At 41.4% G+C, this 18,165-nt stretch overlaps 1 long non-coding RNA gene across 1 annotated transcript in view; it reads left to right on the top strand.

Annotated features, from left to right (window-relative positions):
* The window catches only part of LOC100938916 (uncharacterized), a 106,459-nt gene extending 89,379 nt beyond the window's left edge, over positions 1 to 17,080 (top strand). The window contains exon 9 of the long non-coding RNA XR_008525377.1: positions 16,067 to 17,080. This is a non-coding gene — a long non-coding RNA (uncharacterized LOC100938916). The remainder of the gene's footprint in view (positions 1 to 16,066) is intronic.
* Positions 17,081 to 18,165: the final 1,085 nt, after the last annotated feature.

The following is an 18,165-nucleotide window of genomic DNA, read 5'->3' as shown; positions in this document are numbered from 1 at the left end:
CAAGAAAAAAAAAAAAAAACAAGCCCATGAGTCTTCTAGTATTTTTCCTATCCCATTGAAATATACAAGCGACCATAGCTTTCCTCTGCAAACAGCTGAGGGCTCTTGACTTCTGCTTCTAAGCCAGTAGTTCCCAGCTTGGATGCACATTAGAGTCATCTAGGGAGACCCTAAGAAATCCTGATGTGGCCAGGCACAGTAGCATACACCTGTAAATCCCAGCACTTGGAAAGGTAGAAGTGGGCAGATCACGAGGTCAAGAGATTGAGACCATCCTGGCCAACATCGTGAAACCCCGTCTTTACTAAAAATACAAAAATTAGCTGGGCGTGGTGGCGCATGCCTGTAGTCCCAGCTACTCGGGAGGCTGAGGCAGGATAATCTCTTGAACCTGGCAGGCGGAGGTTGCAGTGAGCTGATATTGCGCCACTGCACTCCAGCCTGGCAACCGAGCGAGATTCCGTCTCCAAAAAAAAAAAAAAAAAAAAAAAAAATTCCTGATGCACGAGCCATACCTCAGATCAACTAAATTATCATCTCTGGTGGTGGAAACTAGGCATCTGTATTTTTTAAACACTGCAGATAATTCCAATGTGCAGGCAAGGTTGAGAACCATTGCTGTAGTTTCAGCTCCATCCCCAGCTCTGCAACCATTAAGGGCTAATTTGAGGAGTTCTAGTCCAGTGCTGCAAGATGTCTGAAAGACTCAAAATCAAGTTACAAAGCTAGTCTGACTTACCAGTTCCAGTAACTAAATTTTTAAGAGTTACAGGCTGAAGTAAGAAAAAGAGGAATAATTGGATTTGGATTTAGCTAGGCTTTATTTTATTTTTTTGGACATCTTTTTTTGAGACAGAGTCTCACTCTGTTGCCCAGGCTGGAGTGCAGTGGCATGATCTCAGCTCACTGCAACCTCTGCCTCCCGGGTTCAAGCGGTTTTCCTGCCTCAGCTCCTGAGTAGCTGGGATTACAGGTGTGTGCCACCACACCCGGCTAATTTTTGTATTTTTAGTAGAGATGGGGGTTTCACCATGTTGGCCACGCTGGTCTTGAACTCCTAATCTCAAGTGATCCACCCACGTCAGCCTCCCAAAGTGTTGAGATTACAGGTGTGAGCCACCACACCTGGCATAGGTAGGCTTTATTTTTAAACCAGAATCACGAATTTAAATTAGCTGTATGGCCTTCGACAAATTTACATATTCTCACTGAGCCTCAGCTTTCTGATCTGTAAAATGGACCAATAACACCTGCTGCCAGACTGCTACTATTGCTTTCCTTCTTAATGAAACCGAACCACTGCTTCTGTTTAATCTGGTTTTGGAAGCTCCTACTCCTAAAAACATCTGTATTTCTATCTTGATAACTTTATATTCTAGAACCTGGTCTCTGCCCTGTTGATGTGGATGCCTTCTCAATGACTGTAATCTCCTCTGACACCAATCCAATGGTGGGATTTGGCTACTGGCTGACAGATTTTCCTAATCCTATCTCTCCATGTACATGTACCTTTGCGTGCTGCCACTTCTGGATTTCCCATATTTGGGCTTCTGCCATTTGACCAATGGCTTGGTCGAGAACTTCTTTTTGGAGATCACTGATACCTGTTGCCCGTAAGCACACATACTGTGCACCAAGTTCCATCAGCCTGACTAGATTTCCTCCTATCACCTCCAATTGCGCTATCACTCAAGTTCTATCTCAGCCCTAAGTAATGTATTGTGTTTATTCATTCAATCAATGTTTACCGAGCATTTACCAAACCCAAGCACTTTGTCTCTGCACACAGAAAATGTATACAGTACAGTGGAGCAAGACAAACAACAAAAGGTATAATAAATACAGTGACAGGGACAATTCTAGGCCTTGACCTTCCCTATATCCTCTTCTGTCCTCAAAGATTAACACTTTTCTATTGGTTTAGGTCAGAAGATAGGATCATTGTTAAAGACAAATTATTATTTTTATTATTATTATGGTTACTTTGGAGATGGGGGTCTCACCTTGTTCCCTAGGCTGGCCTCAAACTCCTAGGCTCAAGCGATCCTCCCACTTCAGCCTCCTGAGTAGCTGGGATTATAGGTGCAACTGGCTTTTTTTTTTTTCTTCTTGAGATGGAGTCTCACTCTGTCACCCAGGCTGGAGTGCAATGGTGCAATCTCAGCTCATTGCAACCTCCGCCTCCTGGGTTCACGTGATTCTCCTGCCTCAGCCTCCCGAGTAGCTGGGATTACAGGCACCCGCCAGCACGCCCAGCTAATTTTTGTATTTTTAGTAGAGACAGGGTTTCACCATGTTGGCCAGGCTGGTCTCAAACTCCTGACCTCAAGCGATCCACCCGCCTCGGCCTCCCAAAGTGCTGGGATTACAGGCATGAGCCACTGCGCCTGGCCTTGCTGTATTACTTTTAAAAACGGTAAAACCCGCAATTCCTTTTGCATTAACCTAATGTGTTGGATACCTGTGTTTTGCTCTACATGATCACTGATTATTAATTTTTTGGATAATTTTTCAAAACTCATTTTTACAGCAAGCACACTGTCAAGTCTATGTTGGGATTATCTTTGTGTACCTAAAGTGAACTCCATGCTTTTCCTCAGGAACAATTTAATTTGCTGTGTGGAGAAAGTGTCCTCTGGCTCTCTAAGAGTTAACAGATCTGGCTCTATCTGATCTATCTGTGAATTTCTATAAATACTTTACAGGTATGTGAACAAACCAGTGTCAGATAGTAAAAGAATTTGGTAGCCATTCCAGCAATCTACTTTACGTGGCAATCAGTGAGGATGTTATCTTAGCCGTCTTTTTTGTTTTTTGACAGGGTCTCGCTCTGTCACCCTGGCTGAAGTGCAGTGGTGTAATTTCGGCTCCCTGCAGCCTCGACCTCCTGGGCTTAAGCAATCCTCCCACTTCAGCCTTCCTAGTAGCTGGGACTACAGGTGTGCACCACCACAGTTGGCTAATTTTTGTATTTTTTGTAGAGATGGGGTGTCGCTATGTTGTCCAGGCTGGTTCGTTCTTCTTTTCTTTTCTTTTCTTTTCCTTTCTTTTCTTTTTTCTTTTCTTTTCTTCTTTCTTTCTTTCTTTCTTTTCTTTCTTTCTTTTCTTTCTTTCCTTTTTTTTGGAGACAGAGTCTCACTCTGTCACCCAGGCTGGAGTGCAGTGGCATAATCTCGGGTCACTACAACCTCTGCCTCCCAGGTTCAAGCGATTGTCCTGCCTCAGCATCCCACGTAGCTGGGATTACAGCCACGCACCACCATGCCCGGCTAATTTTTGTATTTTTAGTAGAGACGGGGTTTTACCACGTTGTCCAGGCTGCTTTCTAACTCCTGACCTCAGGTGATCCACCCACCTTGGCCTCCCAAAGTGCTGGGATTACAGGTGTGAGCCACCGTGCCTGGCTCCAGGCTGGTCTTGAACTCCCAAGCTCAAGCGATCCTCCTGCCTCGGCCTCTCAAAGTGCTGGAATTATAGGCATGAACCTCTGTGTTCAGCCTTAGCTGTCTTTTTACTACCATCCCCAGCCTCTGCTTATCAGTCGTGAGTTTCCTCTGGCCTTTCTAATTCTCTTTCTCCATGTTTTCTGCCAGCTCCTTTATATTACCTACCAGAGGGATGAAAGCGATTGATTCTACCAGAAGCTATTGAGAAATGTATATGGCTTTTAGTAGTGGTGATGATGACGATGATGACGATTGTTTTGGCACTTTCAGAATTCAGAAGCAATTTGCTGCCTCCTGGGCACTCTACTCATGACCAGTTAACTTTAAAGTGGTCCTGTTTGCTTTGTGGTGGTCAGGGCTGGCTTAGCAAAAATTACAAAGGAATAAAAAGCTAAATTTAGTAAGTCTATCTCTACTATGTCGTGTCTAATCTTCTTGTGCTGGTTTCCTAGAGTGCCCTCTGCTGGGCCCAACCAGGTCTTCTGATTCCCATGAAACCCATGCCTCAATTGTCATCAAAAACTTACTATTTTATGTCACATGCCTTCAGAATCCTAGCATTTGCCTTCCAGATTGACAATTAACCCAGGTAAACTAATCCATGTTAATGTGTGAATGTGTTTTATTGTATAAATGGGAAAAACCCAATGCCCCTCTCAGGTCATTTAAGTGTACATTTCCGCAATGACTTTATGGACGTACTACTTCTACTTAGTATCTAACTCTGGTGACTAATGGTGAGAATGGAAGCCAGGAATCTGGGGAAGGCTATGCTCTGAGAAATCAAAGGGGAATATGTTTTCCAACAGACAGAACCTTGTGGCTCCCCTCAAATTACACTGTGTGGGCAGCTGTCTACTCAAGCTATCTGTATGGCCAAGCCCCATGGAGGTAATTTTCATCCTGTCAGCCGGAAAAGAATGAACATCATTGTTTACTTTTAAGTTTTTATGAAGAATGCCTTGAGCTCTTTAGATTGTGTTATCTAAGCCTTAATACTAAGTAAGTATGTGCCATTGTTTTGGGGATTAATTTATCCATAAAGATATGTATAGGCTGTACAGTCATTGGCTTGACCTCTGCTGCCCTGTGTACTTTCTTGTCTACTGAAATCAGTTGGGCAATTCTTGTCTGTAAGCACGTTTCCCAAGAACTGGTTAGAGCCAGTCTTCATAGGAGGAACCTATTATGAAACCAGCTCCGAGGATATTTACTTTACTCAAGATCTACTGAATGCTACACTTACTTGAAAATGAAATTGCTTTCTTTTGGCTCTGACTCAACCCCTTGAAAACCAGCGACCCTTGGGATTCAGTTAGAATGAAATAGAAAGGGGAGATGATATGCTGGTCCTGACTGACATTTTTCTTCAAGCTTTTCTTATTGTTTAAACTAGTACTTGCATAGTTGTTGAATGTGTGTGTTTCAAGAAGATCAGCTAAACTGATAACATAGTATCAAGTAAATAAGGCGCCCAAGATTGGGAACTTGGAGAACTTAGCACACATTTTTTGAAGGCCCACCTTTTTTCTTAAAATTTAATGTGAAATTTGTATCTTTCTATTTAAAATATCCAGGTCTTATTTAAGACAAAAATAACTCATATAGTTGCTTTCCAGTTAAGTTATTTAATCATCCAAATCCTCAGTTAAATAAATGCTCCAGTGAGAAACATTGTCTTATGGCTCCTGATCTAAAATTATTCCTCCCTGGGAATGTATGTATCCAAATTTGAGAAGCACAAGCTCGGAGAAATAGTGAAGGAGAGAATCTAGTCAGAGAAAATGAGTGTGTACTGATGATCAATCCATAGGTAAGGAGGACTAGCATTAAGTTTCGTTGCAGATGACTTTCATAGGAGAGTGGCAGTGGCATTTGATGTTGAGACCGAGTACATAGTTGTATTGAGATAAAGATGTTATGATTATCTAGATAGAACTAGAAATGGAGAGAAAATAAACTCAGAATGTGGAATAATCAAGATGGCTGTGAAAAAGGCAGAAATGTGATAAACACTAATGCAGATTTCTTGGGCTCCTTACGGACTTATAGGAATTGTGGATGCACAAAGTAAATGGTATGGCATGTAAATAAAGAAGAAAATTCTGCATATTACTTTTGGCATAATAGCAACTTCTCTCTACTTTCTGAAATTCAAAAATAAATATCCTTTTAATCTAGAGAGTGCTATATACTTTTTATAACTAGTGTTTTACATTTATTATCTATAATAAATATTATCTGTAATAGTTATTTATAAAAAATACATATTATCTATAATTATATAACATATAATTATTTATAGGATTATTATAATATTTAATAAATATTATCTATTAATATCATAATTATATCTATAATTATTATTTCAAAAGTTTGTTTAAAACTCAGAGTAAGTTTTCCAATACAGTCTTCTTAGCACTGAGATTTTCAAACCAGTCCCCAAAGTGTATTTAACACACAAGGCATCTGGAATAGGTCTGGAGTAAGGGGCTTAGGTATCCACATTTTTAATAAACACACTTTGATGCAGGTGACCTGGACAACACCATGAGAAACAGTATTGTAAGAGGTTGAAAACTCTTGGGATAAGGGCTGGAGACTAAGGACACCACTCAAGAGCCTGGGACAAGGTTGCAAAGGGTTGTAGAACTATATGAAGCTACTTGTTCAGTCCGTAATTCCCCTTCTCTGCTACTTGGTATCTCTCCCAACTCCCCAACAAAAGTAGATACCTTGGCAGTTAGATGGAACTAACTGACCAGATCTCATGGAACCATGGTGGACACCTGACCTAGGCTAGGCCAACTAAATATTTCAACTTGAGAGTTTGGACCTGGGACAGGAATACCAGTTAACTACTGGTTGTTTGAAATGAAGAGATTCCCTGGAGCTACAGGAAGCCAGGCCTATCTCGCGAATGGACCGGCAGAGAACAGCACACGTAGAGGAAGAAGGAAAAACACACAGGGAGAAAAGATGAGGAACCATGGGTTGGAGATGGGGAGGGAGAGGGAGAAGGAATAGAGGAGGAAGGGAGAAATAGAGAAAACCAGCAAAAAAGCCAGAGGGAAAGAATTTTCCCTACAGCTTATCAATTTGCTGTTGTAGATACCAGTCCCTCCTGCGGTCTGAGTGTGCTTTCTATAAGATACTTTTGTATCTGTCCAACAAACTCTTCTGTCTCGCTCAAGCTAATTGAAATGTGTTCTTGGGTGAGAGGACAACCAGGAGTTAAGGAGAACCACAGCTATAATGAGCTGTGTCTTATTCTTGTGACTGCTTCCTCCCTCCAATCTTTCTCCATTCTCTCTTCCCCCTTCCACCTTTCCTTCCACCTGGATTTCCTCAACCAAGATTGTTAGGGGAATGAAAAAATGATTTTTCATCTCTCCAAATCCTTGATCCTTTTCCTTTTCTGTGTTTAACTCCTTCCTCTTCTTCTTTGCAAAGAGGAAGAGAGCCTCCTTTCCTTTTATTATTTTTAAATTATTATTATTAATTAATTAGTCAGTTTTTTAAAAAATAGAGATGAGGTCTTGCTATGTTGACTAGGCTGATCTCGAACTCCTGGCCTCAAGCGATCCTCGCATCTTGGCCTCCCAAAGTCCTAGGATTACAGGCATGAGCCACTGCGCCTGGCCCCTCCTTTCCTTTTGCCATCCTTGCTCCTCTCTAAGTGCTATTCATCTCTACCCTAAATAAGAATGAGTGGCTGCCATGTGGAGGGAAGAGGAGGGAATTTCCAGGACCACTTGGGCACATGTAAGAAAGAGATTGCTCATATTAAAATGTAACACAGGGAGTATATTTACTTAAAATAGCCCATTTAACAAATGCCCAGTGAACTTAACCTTATGTAATGTTTTACCTGACGGAACACTTCTCTGGTTGGATCAGTTTCAGTTGTGCTAATTGGGTCTTTTTTTTGAGAGAAAGAGTCTCACTCTGTCATCCAGGCTGGAGTGCAGTGGCATGATCTTTGCTCACCCCATTACCACTTCCTGGGTTCAAACCATTCTCGTGCCTCAGCCTCCCAAGTAGCTGGGATTACAGGGGTGCACCACCATGCCTGGCTAATTTTCGTATTTTTAGTAGAGACGGAGTTTTCCCATGTTGGCCAGGCTGGTTTCAAACTCCTGGCCTCAAGTGATCCACCCATTTTAACCTCCCCAAGTGCTGGGATTAGAGATGTGAGCCTCCACACCTGGCCCCAACTGGGCCTTTAAAAATTAGATGCTCTTCATTGAGCTGAAAGAAAAGAATTGCAGGTGAAGAATAAAGGTCTAGATCTGTGATTAACTTGAAATATAATAGTCATTACATAAAAGTTACATCTTTATATCATAAAAATATTTTGTGTTGAAAGGGCTAAGCTAAAAATGCCCCAATTTAGGCTTAGGTTATTGTTATTATTATTATTTGAGACGAAGGCTTGCTCTATCACCCAGGATCCCAGGCTGGAGGGCAATGGCGTGATCTCTGCTCACTGCCCCCTCCATCCCCCCAGTTCAAGTGATTCTCCTGCCTGAGCCTCCCGAGTGGCTGGGATTACAGGCGCCTGCCACCACACCTGGCTAATTTTTGTATTTTTAGTAGAGATGGGGTTTCATCATGTTGGCCAGGCTGGTCTTGAACTCCTAACCTCATGATCCGCCCACCTTGGCCTCCCAAAGTGCTGGGATTACAGGCATGAGCCACTTCACCTAGCCAGCTTGGCTTATTTTTATGAAGACATGGATTGAGTTGTCATAAATCACCAGATCAAGGCAGACAGCATATTTGCCTTAAATGAACCTGCAGTGAGTTTTCCTTCTTGCATTTGTATGAAGTTGGGAGAGATGTAGCTTAGTATGTATGGATGGACAGAAGAAAACTTTGATTCTCATTCAGCTCTGCTGCTCACTTGGCTAGCTACAGGAATTTCAATAAATCACAATTTCTCTGGGTCTAAATTTTCTTACTTTTATAAAATGTGGAATACTTTCTTCAAACAAAGCTACAATATGTACATTAGATGAAAGGAGAGTGCCCTGATCAGGTGGGCTGCAGGTGGGCCAACTGGCCAGAATCTCTTTCCTCCCAATCTCCTCCCCATTGCTCCACTACTCTACCCACCCACCCCACCTGCCTCTACCCTTCTGGACTTGAATGAACTCTCAGGGCTTTCCTGAGCACCCCTCGAAATCCCTAGACTGAACAATTCCCACAATTGTTTCAAGTTCATTAATTCGATGCTTCTATGAAGTTTTTGAGGAAAACTCTAAAGAAAATTAGAACATACATCATTTGCTCCAATTAATGTTTTTGAAGGCTCTCTCATGACTGTGATATTTATGATTCAAGGGGCAGATGATGTGAGAGATCAGATGATTCTTGAAGCTGTCATTTTAATTGCTAGAAATCACTTTGTATATGTGTCTGTTAAAGCAAGAAGATCCCTCATGTCCCACATGTCTATATTTGCATTTTGATGGAACTTCAGGGAAAAGGAATGTGCTCATAATGAACAGTTGAAATTGACTTTTCAGTCAAAGCAAAGTACTGTAACTGGGGTTACAAATATGCTTCTTCTTCTAAGAGCTATCAGTTACGACAGTAAATTCTTAGTATTACTGTTGTTTCACGTGGGGCCCGTGCCTTGGATGCCATGGCTGCCTTCCATCCCATCCTTCCTCTTCAGTCAGAATGCTGCCCTTTGGCAGAAAGAGTCTAATTTGGATGACAAGATTCTTTTTAAGCTTTATCTCAGAGTAAGGACAAACAGGGAGGCTAACACATCTAAGCTTCATAAACCCCCCCACTGTAGGTGGAGTTCTGTCCCTCAAAAATTCACATGCTGGAGTCCTAATCGCTAGCATCTCAGAATGTGACCTTATTTGGAAATAGGGTTGTTGCAGATGTAGTTGACTAAGATGAGGACCTACTGGAGTAGAGTGGGCCCGGATCCAATATGACTGGTGTCCTTACAAAGGGCGAAATTTGGATACAGATATGCACATAGGGGGAATGCCATATGAACATGAAGGCAGAGATTGGGGTGATATTGCAGAAGCCAAGGAACACCAAAGATTGCCAGAAAACCATCAGAAGCTAGGGGAGAGGCATGGGACAGATTCTCCCTCACAGCCCTCTGAAGGAACCAATCCTGCTGACACCTTGATCTTGGACTTCTAGCTTCTGGAACTGTGGGACAACGAATTTCTCCTACTTAAGCCACCTACTTTGTGGGACTTTGTTACAGTAGCCCTGGGAAACAAATACAACTACCATCATTATTAAATTTCCAGAGGAGTGTGTTTTAATATGTTCTCACACTACTATAAAGATACTACCCTCAGACTGCATAATTTATAAACAAAAGATGTTTAATTGACTTACAGTTCTGCATGCTGGGGAGGCCTCAAGAAACTCACAATCATGGCAGAAGGTGAAGGGGAAGCAAGGCATATCTTACATGGTGGCAGAAGGAGAGGGAGCGAAGGGAAGTGCCACACTTTTAAACCATCAGATCTCATGAGAACTCACTCATTATCATGAGAATAGCAAGGGAGAAATCCACCCCCATGATCCAATCATCCCCCACCAGTCCCCTCCTCCAACATGTGGGGATTACAATTCGAAATGAAATTTGAGGGGCACACAGAGCCAAACTACATCAGGGTGATTTTTCCGTGTCAGTCACTTGAGTAAGGACTTTTGCTATGGTAGTACATGCCACCAATTACAACTTGTTTTATATTTCTTCCTTTAAAAACCTATTTTTATTTCATTGGGTATACAAAAAAGAGAAGACTTTTTTTTAAGTGGATTTGGGAGTCTAAGTGCTCTTTAAAAGTTACTGGAGCTGGTCGCAGTGGCTCACGCCTGTAATCCCAGCACTTTGGGAGGACGAGGCGGGCGGATCACGAGGTCAGGAGATCGAGATCATTCTGGCTAACATGGTGAAACCCGTCTCTACTAAAAATACAAAAAATTAGCCGGGGGTGGTGGCGGGCGCCTGTAGTCCCAGCTACTCGGGAGGCTGAGGCAGGAGAATGGCGTGAACCCGGGAGGCGGAGCTTGCAGTGAGCAGAGATTGCGCCACTGCACTCCAGCCTGGGCGGCAGAGCAGGACTCTGTTTCAAAAAAAAAAACAAACAAAAACAAAACAAAACAACAACAACCAAAAAAACTAGTGGAAGTGCTAAGTTAAAATATAAGATCTATTGCTTTTCATTCACATTTTTTCAACAAATATGGGTCAGGTCCTTGACAGGTACTGGCGATAGAGAGAGAAAAAGCAGAGCCTAGCTCCAGCAGAGACTAGATATCTGTACATCACAGCATTTCCTCTTCTTCCTAGGTGGACAGCTTAACTACTTTTTCCAGTCCCTCTTATAATTGGGTGTGGCCATGTGACTATGGGCAGTGGTCATGTGAGGCACCAGCAGGCTTGGCCCATAAAACTTCTTTTTCAAAGTGAACATGTATTGAAACTGGCTGAGCCACAGGATGGAATTTGGGACCCTGACTCATGCTTGGAGTAGAGCCACCTGACAATTAGGAACATCTGTTTGGACTTTCTATGGGAAAGAAAGAAACCTCCATTATATTAAGCTACTCAGATGTAGGAGTTTGTCTCCTGCAATAAGTAGCATTGCCCTAATTAACATGCCACACTCAAAATCAAATAGGAAAATAGATTTAAAAAAACCACCATACAGTACAGTGCTTTGAAAGTGATCAAGCATACTCTGGTCCCAGTACATAGGACAGCTTAAGGAGTCAGAGACAGAGGAAATGACATTTGAAGTGAATTTTGAAGATTAGGTAAGTGTCAAGCAATCTAAGCAGCGAGGAGTGTTCGAGACAGAGAGAAATGTGTGTACAAAGGCTCCCCAGGCAAGAAAGAGCAATTTCAAAAGATTAAAAGAAGTTTAGGAGGGAGTTCAATGCAGACTTAGTTTCAGTGAGTCAGCATTGAGGAGAAGGGTGAGATACTGGGTCTCGAGAGGTAAAAAGGAACTGGATAATGAAGGATGAATAGACAGCTGACAGGATGGGAAGTGGGCATTCTGGGCAGAAAAAACTGAACATCCCAAGCCCAGAGTTATTACAGAGCATAGATATCTCTGGAAATTCAACACAAAATAGCATAGATGGAGTAATGTAGGAGTGGAAAATCAGACCCTTTTTCTTCCTATCTTGATTCTGAAGACAGCAAAGTGCTATTCTGGAGGTTTAGCAGGGGAGTAATGGAACATATTTTTACTTCAGAAATATTCCTCCGGTGAAAAATCATGCAGAATACAGATTAGGGTTTATGTAGTCTCTTAACATAGCAGTGTTTGGTTTTTTCTACCAAAAGTGTTTTGTGATGTTTTCCAAGGAATTCTATCTTATCATTGTTAAGAGATAAAAGTCTCATTGTGTATGGATCAGGATGTGCTCTATTAGGAAAGATTGGAAGTGAGGGGACATGTTCGGAGCTACCAGTATTGTCCAGAACATTGATGATGATAGTCTGAGCAAGGGCAGAGTCAGAGGAAAGGGAGAAGACGGGATGAATTCACAAACAGACTAAGCAATTTAAAGAGGGGGCTTAGGTGGGAACAAACGTCAGAACTTACTTCAGTTCTTTATTTTGTGTGAGTAGGGAGATAATGATGTTACTCACCCAAGAAAGGCCCAAGACATAGGCAGAAGAAAAATTTGCAGAAGAAAGAAAAGGTTGCTAGCTGAGCACGGTGGTGTACACCTATGGTCCCAGCTGCTCTGGAGGCTGGGGCGGAAGGATTGCTTGAGCCCAGGAGTTTAAAGGCTGCCATGATCTATGATCATGCCTCTGCACTCTAGCCTGGGTGAAGACAGAGCAAGACCCTATCTCTACAACAAAAAGAAAGAAAAGTTTGGTTTTTGGAATGCTGATTCTGGGGTGACTGAGGCACATCTGAGTGGAAATGCAGAGCTTTCATTTGGAAAAAATAAAATGCTCAGACTCTTACAGACCAAAAAAGGGGAGGATAAATTGTGGAGTGCTATCAGTGTATAGCAGTCTCAGTAGAGGTCTGAATGAAAGCAAAAGAGATTAGCTGGGGTAAAAAGAGTGCTAAGTAAGGAAGCTTAGAGGCCTCTTACATTTCGGCACCCAATCAAATAAAAGGAGAGACAAAAGGAGGAGGAAAACAACACCAAAGCAAGGCTTGGGGTCCAGAGCAGCACAGTCACAGCAGGCACTTGAAACACTGCCATGGAGCTTTGTTTTTTTTTGTTTGTTTGTTTTGTTTTGTTTTGTTTTGTTTTTTTGAGATGGAGTCTCACTCTGTCACCCAGGTTGGAGTGCGGTGGTGTGATCTTGGCTCACTGCAACCTCTGCCTCCCAGGTTCTAGCAATTCTCCTGCCTCAGCCTCCTAAGTAGCTAGGATTACACGTGTGCGCCACCATACCCAGCTAATTTTTGTATTTTTAGTAGAGACAGGGTTTCACCATTTTGGCCAGGCTGGCCTCGAACTCCTGACCTCAGGTGATCCACCCGCCTCGGCCTCCCAGAGTGTTCAGATTACAGATGTGAGCCACTGCGCCTGGCCCAGAAAGGCTTCTATACTTGCTCCTATAGAAGTCCTTGGAGACCTTTTGGAAAAGTCTAGTAGAAGAGTGGGAGTGGAGGCCAGATTATGGTGAATGAGAAGAAGGCACAGATGTGGAAATGTCTTCTTTCAAGAAATTTTCCAAAATGGCTAGAGATTGCAAAAAATGCAGGATGGAGGAAAGAGTCTCTCAAGAAGAAGAAACATTTGAAAATGTGCATCAAGATTAGAAATGGGTGCAATTAAGGGGAAGACATTGAAGATGGAAAAGCCTGGGGATAATGGTGGGGCAAACTCTTTAATGAGCTGTGAGGGATACATGAGGACTCTTTTTCCATTGCTCAGAATCATTTTGGCAGCTTATACTACTTTGGCTCTGAAATGCACCCATTTCTAAGCCAGGGTCCCGTGGAGGAAGTCTCTTCTGTGCTAACCATTCTGTGAGAGGAGAAATACCAGCAAGAGAGATGTAGATGCAACAAATGCATTGCAAATTGATTTACTGAATATACCCCACTCAACTGAAAATAAACACAATTTCAAAAATTATTAAGTGAGCTTAATTTGGGAAAATTAATGTTAAAATGATTGTTTTTGAGGCCACATTTTTTTTTTGATTCTATGAAAATCACCAAAGATATGTATCTGAAGTATAAACCAACTGTATTTTTATTTCTTTCTTTGTTTTGTAGATTAATGGTGATGAAAACAAGCCACTTCTTATTTTCTTTAAAAGAATTGGGTTATTATGAGAAAACATCTGTGAAAAAGTCCTGTAGAAATATTAATTTAGATTTCTACAGTTCTAAAAAACATAATGGTATAGTAGCCTTAATTGACCCCAAATAATCTCATTTCTACAGATAATATATAATCACGCACTGCATCATGACATCTTGGTCAATAATGGAGCACATATAGGTCCATAAGATTATAATGGAGCTGAAACATTACTCTTGCCTAGTGCCATGCCATCATAGCCGTCATAATGTCATAGCACGCTGCATTCATTACTCGTGTGTTTGTGGTGATGCTTGTGTAAACAAACCTGTGCAGCCAGTTATATAAAAGTATAGCACATACGATTTTGTATAGTACATAATACTTGATAATGGTAATGAATGATTATGCTACCGGTTGATGTATTTACTATAATGTATGTTAAATCATTATTTTAGAGTGTAATCTTACTTACAAAAAAATAATCTACAAAACAGCCTCAGGTAGGTCCTTCAGATGGTACCTGCACATCTTGTTTTATTGTACTTCGGTTTATTGCGCTTTGAAGATACTGCATTTTTTCCAAATTGAAGATTTGTGTCAACCCTGCATTAAGCAAGTCTATTGGTGCCATTTTTTCAATAGCATGTGTTCACTTTATGTCTCTGTTACATTTTGGTAATTCTTGCAATATTTCAAACTTTTTCATTATTATTATAATATTCTTTATTTTTGACGTTAGTGTCATAATTGTTCTGGGTGCCACAAACTGCATCCACAGAAGACAGCAAACAATTAATAAATGTTGTATATGTTCTGACTGCTCCACTCACTGGCTGTTCCCCTATCTCTCTCCCTCTCCTCAGGCCTCCCTGTTCCTTGAGACACAATAATATTAAAATTAGGCCAATTAGTAACCCTACAATGGCTTCCAAATTTTCAAGTGAAGGGAAGACTCTCATTATCTCTTACTCTAAATCAAAGCTATAGATGATTAAGCTTAGTGAGGAAGGCATGTCAGAAGCTGAGATGGTCTGAAAGCTGGGTGGCCTAAGCCAAATAAACTGTGAATACAAGGGAAAATTCCGCCGGGCGCAGTGGCTCACACCTGTAATCCTAGCACTATGGGAGGCTGAGGCGGGTGGATCGCGAGGTCAGGAAATCGAGACCATCCTGGCTAACATGATGAAACTCCATCTCTACTAAAAATACAAAAAAATTAGCCGGACGTGGTGGCGGGCGCCTGTAGTCCCAGCTACTCGGGAGGCTGAGGCAGGAGAATGGCGTGAACCCGGGAGGTGGAGCTTGCAGTGAGCCGAGATTGTGCCACTGCACTCCAGCCTGGGGGACTGCTCAAGACTCTGTTTCAAAAAAAGGAAAAAAAAAAAAAAGGAAAATTCCTCGCAGGAAATTAAAAGTGCTACTCCAGTGAACATGAATGATAAGAAAAGGAAACAGCCCTGTTGCCAATATAAAGAAAGCTTTAGTGGTCTGGATAAAAGATCAGACCAGCCACAATATTCCCTTAAACCAAAGCCTAATCTGGAGCCAAGACCTAACTCTCTTCAATTTATGAAGCTGAGAGAGGTGAAGAAGCTGCAAAAGAAAAGTGTGAAGCTAGCAGAAGTTGATTCACGAAGTTTAAGGAAAGTAGCCATCTCCAGGACATAAAAGTGCAAGGGTGAAGCAGCAAGTGCTGATGGAGAAGCTGTAGCAAGTTATCCAGAAGATCTAGCTAAGATAATTGATAAAGGTGGCTACACTCAACAATAGATTTCCAATTTAGATAAAATAGCTTTCTATTGGAAGAAGGTGCCATCTAGGGCTTTCATGGCTAGAGAGAAGTCAATGCTATTAAGAAAACATTTGTGATTCATGAGAAGAGGTCAAAATATCAACATTAACAGGAGTTTGGAAGAAGTTGATTCTAACCCTCATAGATGACTTCGAGGGGTTCAAGACTTCAATGGAGGAAATAGTTGCATATGTGATGAAAACAGGATGAGAACTAGAATACCTGAAGACGTCACTGAATTGCCTCAATCTCATGATAAAACTTGAACACCTAAGGAGTTACTTCTTGTTGATGAGCAAAGAAAGTGGGTTTCTTGAAATGGAATCTACTACTGACTGTGAACATTGTTGAAATAACAATGAAGGATATTATGTAAATTTAGTTGATAAAGCAATAGCTTTGAGAGGATTGAGTCAAATTTTGAAAGAAGTCCTACTGTGGGTAAAATGCTGTCAAACAGCATTACATGCTACAGAGAACTCTTTTGTGAAAGGAAGAGTCAATTGATACAGCAGACCATATTGTCTTATTTTAGGAAACTGCCACAGCCACCTCAGCCTTCAGCAAACACCACCCTGACCAGTGAGCGGCAATCAACATTGAGGCAAGACCTTTCAGCAAAAAGATTATAATTCCCTGAAGACTCAGACGATCATTAGCATTTCTAGCAACAATGTGTTTTTAAATTAAGGTATGTACTTTTTTTAAGAAATAATGCTATTGCACACTTAATAGACTACAGTATAGTGTGAAGATAACTTTCATATGCACTGGGAAACCAAAAAAAGCGTGTGACTCACTTTATTTTGATATTGGCACTGTAGTATCTCTGAAGTGTGCCTGCATTCCAGAAGAAGTCATTGTTATCATAGGACATGACAGCTCCATGTGTGTTACTGCTGCTGAAGACATTCAAATGTTTTCATTGGACAAGATATGGAGGTAGAGGACAGTGATATTGGTATTCCTGACTCTGTGTACATCTAGACCAATGTGTGTGTATGTGTCTTCGTTTTTAACAAAAAAGTTTAAAAAGTACAAAAAAAAAAAGAAGAAATTACCAGAAAGTAGCTACAGATAAGGCTATAAAGAAAAAAATTTAAGCTAAATGTTCTCATTTTAAGCTAAATGTTATTACAAAAGAGTCAAAAAGTTTAAAAAACTAAAAAGTTTATGAAGTAAAAAAGTTACAGTAAGCTAATTTATTATTAAAGAAAGAAAAAATTTTTAAATAAATTTAGTGTAGTATAAGTGTACAGTAGTTATAATCTGCAATAGTGTACAGTAATGTCCTAAGCCTTCACATTCATTCACCACTCACTCAATGACTCACCCAAGAGCAACTCCCAGACCTGCAAGCTCCATTCATGGTGAGTGCCCTATATAGGTGTTCCTTTAAAAAAAAAAATCTTTTATTCCATGTTTCATTATACATTTTCTATGTTTACATATGTTTAGATACACAAATACCATTGTGTTACAATTGCCGATAGCAGTGGTCTCCAGCCTTTTTGGCACCAGGGACCCTTTTGAGGAAGACAATTTTTCCACGGATGAGGGCGACAGGGGAGGGCTGGGATGGGGAGGACAGTTTCAGGATGGAACTGTTCTATCTCAGATCATCGGGCTTTAGACTCTTCTAAGGAGCTCACAACCTAGATCCCTCATATGCACAATTCACAACTGTATTCGCACTGCTATGAGAATCTAATGCAGCAGCTGATCTGACAGGAGGCAGAACTCAGGCGGTAATGCTTTCTGGTCCCTCGCTCACCTCCTGCTGTGCGGCCTGGTTCCTAACAGACCACAAACTCTACCGGTCCACAACCCAGGGATTGGGGACCCCTGGCCTACAGTATGCAACATGGTAACATGATGTACAGGTTTCTAGCCTGGGAGCAACAGAATATATTACACCATACAGCTTTGGTGTGTAATAGGCTATATCATCTAGGTCTAAGTACACTCTACGAGGTTCACACAATGCTGAAATTACCTAATGAAGCATTTCTCTGAATGTATCCCTGTCATAAAGCCATACATGACTGTACTTCACTAGGTAAACAACATAAATCAACCAGCAAAGTTAAGTGAGTTTCAAGAAAGCTTCTTTTGAAATTCTCAGTGGGGACTGCTGATATGTGAGCCTTATAAGAAAAGTGTGATGTGGGCAAACAAGCTCTGTCCTTCAGGATGAAATATTGACTGCATTAAGTATTTAAAACATAAACATAAAAAAAGGACACATCGATCCAAAGAAATTAAGCATCTTTGTGGATTGGCTTTTTACGTTTTTATACAATTTTTTGTTTGTTTGTTTGTTTTTGGAGATGGAGTTTCACTCCTGTTGCCCAGGCTGAAGTGCAATGGTGTGATATTGGCTCACTGCAACCTCCGCCTCCCGGGTTCAAGTGATACTCCTGCCTCAACCTCCTGAGTAGCTGGGATTACAGGCACATGCCACCAGGCCTGGCTAATTTTGTATTTTTGGTAGAGATGGGGTTTCATCATGTTGGCCAGGCTGGTCTCAAACTGCTGACCTCAGGAGTGATCTGGCCACCTCGGCCTCCCATAGTACTGGGATTACAAGCATGAGCTACCATGCCTGGCCTATATAAATATTTTTTATATAAG

This window comes from Pongo abelii, chromosome 4 (genome assembly GCF_028885655.2).
Source record: "Pongo abelii isolate AG06213 chromosome 4, NHGRI_mPonAbe1-v2.0_pri, whole genome shotgun sequence".
Taxonomy (NCBI): Eukaryota; Metazoa; Chordata; class Mammalia; order Primates; family Hominidae; genus Pongo; species Pongo abelii.
Note: the sequence above shows the minus strand (reverse complement) of the source record. Positions and strands in the feature narration are given on the sequence as shown.